Source organism: Gossypium hirsutum, chromosome A04 (assembly GCF_007990345.1).
Source record: "Gossypium hirsutum isolate 1008001.06 chromosome A04, Gossypium_hirsutum_v2.1, whole genome shotgun sequence".
In the NCBI taxonomy this organism is placed as follows: Eukaryota; Viridiplantae; Streptophyta; class Magnoliopsida; order Malvales; family Malvaceae; genus Gossypium; species Gossypium hirsutum.
In genome coordinates this window covers 56,395,305-56,401,611 of record NC_053427.1, presented here as the reverse complement: position 1 = coordinate 56,401,611, position 6,307 = coordinate 56,395,305, and the positions used below count along the sequence as shown (strand labels likewise).

General features: G+C 38.5%; 1 non-coding gene across 1 annotated transcript; it reads left to right on the top strand.

The window, feature by feature from the left end:
- Positions 1 to 2,285: 2,285 nt before the first annotated feature.
- Positions 2,286 to 2,392, top strand: LOC121228797 (small nucleolar RNA R71). The gene has a single exon (XR_005926370.1). It is a non-coding gene; the product is annotated as a small nucleolar RNA R71 (small nucleolar RNA).
- Positions 2,393 to 6,307: the final 3,915 nt, after the last annotated feature.

The following is a 6,307-nucleotide window of genomic DNA, read 5'->3' as shown; positions in this document are numbered from 1 at the left end:
TGACCATCTCTACAGGCTTGAAAACTCAAGTACCAAAGAGCCAAATGACATTGAAATAAATGATTCATTCCTTGAAGAACAACTTTTTGCTATATCTGATTCTGAGGTACCTTGGTTTATAGATGTTGCAAATTTTTTAGCCGTTAACATTATCCAAAAAGGGTTGACACATCAGCAAAAGAAGCGATTCTCCACTGATGTGAAAAACTACTTCTGGGAAGGCCCTATTCTTTTCCTTAAATATGAAAATCAAATCATTAGGAGATGCGTTACAAGAACAGAAGCATTGAAAATCTTGGAACATTGCCACTCATGATCGATTGGAGGACATTACGGTGGAAATAAAACTGCACATAAAGTCCTTGAATCAGGTTTTTATTGGCCCACTCTATTCAAAGACGCCAACAAGTATGTTACTTCTTGCGACAAATGTCAAAGGACAGGTAATATATCCAAACGTGATGAAATGCCTTAGACATATATGCTCTCATGTGAAATATTTGACATCTGGGGTATCGACTTCATGGGTCCATTCCCTAGTTCATTCAGGAATAAATACATAGTAGTAGCTGTTGATTATATGTCCAAATGGGTTGAAGTCCAAGCTTTACCTACTAATGATGCTAGAGTAGTAGTACGATTCTTTAAGAAACTTTTATCTTGATTTGGTACACCTAAAGCAATTATCAGTGATAGGGGTACTCATTTTTTAACGCCCAATTTGACTAGACCTTTAAGAAATACGGAGTTCATCACAGAACAACTACCCCTTATCACCCTCAAACTAGTGGCCAAGTCGAAGTAGCGAACCGAGAGGTTAAACATATCCTAGAAAAGACAGTATAATTAAACAAGAAGGATTGGGCGATGAAAGTAGATGATGCTTTATGGGCTTATAGAACTGCTTTTAAGACTCCCATAGGAACATCACCTTACAGACTTGCTTATAGAAAAAGTTTTCATCTACTGTTTGAGTTAAAACACAAGGCATTCTGGGCTATAAAATTTCTAAACCTTGACCCCAAACTTGCAGGTGAAAACAGGTTGATGCAGTTGAATGAGTTAGATGAGTGGCGAGCCAATGCATATGAAAATTCGCACCTATACAAGGAAGCGAAGAAGCACCGCCACGATGCCTATTTGAAGCAACGAAGGCAATTTTAAGTTGGAGATCTTGTCCTGTTATATAACTATAGGCTCAAATTGTTTCTTAAAAAGCTTAAATCATAATGGTCAGGTCATTTCATAGTTCAAACTGTGTTTCCATACGGTATAGTAGAGGTAAGTCATCCATCACAAGAACTTTTAAGGTAAATGGACATCGTCTCAAAATTTATAACGGTGAGGATTTCAAAGATGATAAAGAGGAGCTACGGCTCCACGAAGTTACCTAAATATACGCACAAGGTAGAGTCAAGCTTAGACTATAAATAAGCACTTCTCAGGTGGCAACCCGAGCACTAACGGTGTTAACTTCTTTAAATTTTAGTCTTTAACATTTAATTCACTAACTGAGTCACTGAACACAGGATTTCCAGAACCACACGACCAGGCACACGGGCTTGCCGTAGGCCATGCACATACCACGGGAGGCAACACAGCCATACGATATGGCCGTGTGAAAATAGAGTAAAAATGTTTCCCCAACACGGGATCTGATAAGTTGCCACGGCCGTGCGACATTGCCGTGGGACATCCTGCCAAATTAACACGAGCGTGCGACATGAATTTTGTAAGCATCTCTTCAAGGTTCGGTTTCTTCTCTTGTTGGTTGGATGGTTGTTGAAAACCTGGAGGATGTTGTGACCTTTGATTTCCCTGACCACCCCACGAGAAATTTGGATGGTTCCTCCAACCTGCATTATAAGTGTTACTATACCGGTTATTTTAAGGTCTACAATTATTACCCATATAGTGGAATTGTTCCTCCTCAATGCTAGGGTTGAAGGATGGATACTCTATGCTGTGCACTCCTCCTCTATTTGAATCACACCTCACCACAGGATGTACCTGAGTAGAACCATACAAACCATCAATCTTTTTATTTAAAGTTTCTACCTGGTTAGATACCATAGTGACCGCGTCGAGGCTGAAAACACAAGCTGCTTTTGTCGGTTTTGTTCTCATGACTTGCCACTGATAGTTATTCAGTGAAATCTCTTCATTAATTCGTAAGCCTCTCAAGTGTTTTGTTGTTTAAAGTTCCACTAGTGGCTGCATCGAACAGTTGTCTTGTGGAGGGGTTCACACCTTTGTAAAAAGTTTGAACTTGTAGCCAAAGAGGTAACCCATAGTGAGGGCACCTTCTCAATAGATCTTTGTATCTCTCCTATGTATCATAAAGTGTTTTTAGATCCAGCTGCACAAAAGAAGAGATATCATTCCTCAATTTAGCCGTTTTAGCTAGCGGAAAATATTTAAGTAAAAATTTTTCGGTCATTTGTTCCCAAGTAGTGATTGACCCTCGTGGTAACGAGTTTATCCACTATTTAGCCTTATTTCTTTATGAAAAGGTAAACAACTGAAGGCGAATGGCATAATTAGAAATGCCATTGATCTTAAAAGTGTCACAGAATTCCAAAAAAATTGCTAAATGAGTGTTTGGATCCTCGTCCTGCAAACCATCAAACTGAACAAACTGTTGTATCAGTTGAATCGTGTTAGGTTTCAGTTCAAAATTATTTGCAGCAATAGCAGGTCTGACTATACTCGATTCAGTTCCTGTTAAATAAGGTTTAGCATAATCATACATAGTACGATGAGCGGGATTCTGATCTACTGGATTTGCAGCAACCACAGGAGGTAGCGGATTATTCTGATTTTCAGGCATCTCCTCAGTATTAGTGTGAATATCGCCCTCTCACTGCTCCTCTATGTATTGTAGGCTTTGCCTTATTTCTCTTCAGTTTCTGTGAGCTGTGCTCTCGATCTCACTATCAAAAAGCTAAGGTCCTGACGGGTTTCTTCTAGTCATAAACTATAAAAACATGGCAGAAGCAAATAAAAGAAAATTTAGTAATTAAAACAAAAACAAAATTAAATTGCAATAAAAATAAAAGATGGCTAAAGTAATAAAAATTAAGCGTTCCTAATATCTTAGGCCCCAGCAACAGTGCCAAAAACTTGATGGTCGTGAAACTAACTAAAAATTCGACTACGGCAAGTGCACCTATCGAACAGTAGTATGGTGAGACCTATATCGTATCCACGAGTACTAAAAGTACTAACAATTACTATCTTTTTATTATCTAGCCTAACAATTAAGAGAGTGTTTTATCTAAGACTAATTATCTAATTAACTAAGATTACAGTAGAGATTAAGGTTGGAAAATACTTCTAGAAAACCGATGGAGAAGACAATACCCAAAGAAGAAACCACCACCAAGACTTCACTTATCACTTCTGAATTAGATGATTTATTCACTTGACTTAATCTGTAGAAATCCCTGATTTATGTTAATATCTCTCTCGAGACTAAGAATAATTGACTCTAGGTTAATTAATCGAAATCTCTTTCTAATTAAAACCACTATAGTCGTATTAACTCGATCTATAGATTCCCTTATTAGATTTGACTCTAATCCGGCAGATTTATGTCGTCCTATCTCTAGGATTGCATACAACTCGCTCAATTTTGAATGATCTACTCCTAAACAGGGACTTTTGCTCCACTAAATAAGCACATCAAAAACCTGAATTAATATCTTGGAATATTAAAGCAAGAATTAGAACTCAGAATTAAGAATAAGAACAAGCATTTGTCATATAATTCAAATAGTAATAAGATCCGTCCTAGGTTTCATCTCCCTTAGGTATTTAGGGAGTTTAGTTCATAATAATGGAAAACATCTAAAGATTGGAAAAATAACTAAACATAAAGAACCCAAAGAACTTCTAAGGAAATTGAATGGAGATCTTCAGTCTTGAAGTAGATCCTACTTCTGAACTAATTCCGATGACTATCCTTGAGTATTTTCTGCCTTCTACTCTATATGTCCCCCTTTAATCCTCTTCTAGGGTGTTTATATTGACTTTGAAATGCTTTAAAACCCTCAAAATTAGCCTTTTTCGAGTAGAATTAGACTTGGGCTCGACAGGGACATGGCGTGTGCCATGCCCGTGTGAAGGTCCTCAGGCCATGTGCAATTCTGACTTGGTTTTTAGTCGACACTGCCATGACACACAGGCATGTGGCCTGCCCGTGTGCCTCACGCAGGCGTGTGGTTTACTTGTTTGGAAGTGCCTAAGCCGTGTGAAACACTGAATTAGGCCCATTTTGTCTATTTTTGGCCCGCTTCTTGGTCTTTTCACCTTCCTAAGCTCGTCTGAGTAAAAAAACATGAATTTAAAGGATTAGGAGCATCGAATTCAATGAAACCAAGGAAAAATCATCCATAAATACGCCAAGCATGGGGTAAAAATATGTATATATTATGGTTTATCACATAGACACATGAAATACGTCGTGAATCTTTTCTAACTCTGAGGCCAAAGCCAATTGGTATGCTACCAGTCCAATTCTCTCTATCACTTCATAAGGTCCAATAAACCGTGGACTTAATTTGCCTTTCCTTCCAAATTGGAGAACCTTCTGAAGCAGCCTTCAAATAGTCGTGAATCACTTGAACTTTCTCTTTGGTCTTTTTGACTAAATCAACCCCGTGAACCTGATTCTCTCTTAGCTCCGTCCAATAGAAAGGCTTTCGGCACTTATGTCCATAGAAAGCCTCATAGGGTGCCATTTTCAAACTTGATTGATAACTGTTGTTATAGGCGAATTCGACCAGCGGTAAATACCTTTCCCAACTGCCTTGAAACTCGAGTACACAACACCACAACATGTCTTCCAATATCTGAATCATCTTTTTTGACTGATCATAGGTTTGGGGGTGAAAAGTCGTGCTAAGACTCATTTTGTTCCCAATGCCTCTTGCAACTTTTTCCAAAATCGCGAGGTAAACATCAGATCTCTATCTGAAATAATTGACAAGGGCACTCCATAAAGTCTCACGATCCCAGAAACATAGAGATCAACCAATTTCTCAAGGGAATAGTCAGTATCCACTAGTATAAAATGTACCGACGTAGTAAGTCTATCAACAACTACCCAAATTGAATCCTTTTTCCTTGGTGTCAAAGGCAACCCTAACACAAAATCCATGGTTACTCGGTCCCACTTCCACTCGGGAACCATCACAGGTTGAAGTAAACTTAAGGGTACTTAGTGTTTTGCATTCACTTGTTGACAAACTAGACACTTAGAAACAAACTCAGAAATGTCTCTTTTCATCCCTGACCACCAGTAGATTTTATTCAAGTCGCTATACATTTTTACACTACCCGGATGGATAGACAAGTAACTACTATGTGCCTCTCGTAAAATTCTCTGAATAAGATCAATATCCTTGGGTATACAAATTTTGTCTTAGTACATGAAGCATCCATCGGTACTAATTTAACACCATAAACCCGGCCTAGACGTTACAGCCGAATCCGGTGTGTCACATTACCTACCACTAACCAAGTTACCTAGTTTACTAAAGTTTGGGTGAGCTTTGCAAAAACCATTAATGAAGTTTTAAGAGAAATATTCCGATTCACTAGTGTGAGTCCTATCCATTATCGGTTGTTAAGGGTTTAGAAAAACGTGACTTTTGTTGCACCTTGAAAAGTTTCGTTTTGAAGACGTTTGATTGTCGTGTCGGTTTGAAACAAGAAATTTTTGATAAACCCAGAGTTAACCAATTTCAAGGAATCAATTTAAATGATGTGAATCTCAAGTCAAAAACGATTAAAGTAATTTAAAAACCCAAAATAAAAATAATAGAGCGGCCTTATTACAACTTTAACCAAAATAGAAATAATAAAAAAAATGCGAAATTTAAAAGGAAGCTACTTGAAACTTATTTAAAACCAGAAATTTAATCTTCGTGGCCACTCTGAATCCCGCCCAGCTCCAAGTCCACCAACTAGGGCTCACCTGCAAGGATGGAAAAGAAAGTGGGTGAGTTTGGAAAACTCAGTGTATATGAAAAACCCATCCAAAGCCCAAGTCAGCTCAAGCCCATTGGGCCTAAGCCCTTTTCAGAATATGATAAATAGGGCCTTAGCCCCTTTTCAGATAATAGTATTACCCGTAGGCCCATTCCAGAACAGAACAAACATATTCGTGTATGCAAGCCTAACCCAGCCTATAACCAACCGCTACACTCCACCCGTACCAGCCCTCCACTCCATGTGGGGAATAGCTCAACCCACCCAGCCCTACACTCCACAGTTACAGCATAGCTACTCAGATATCAGTAAG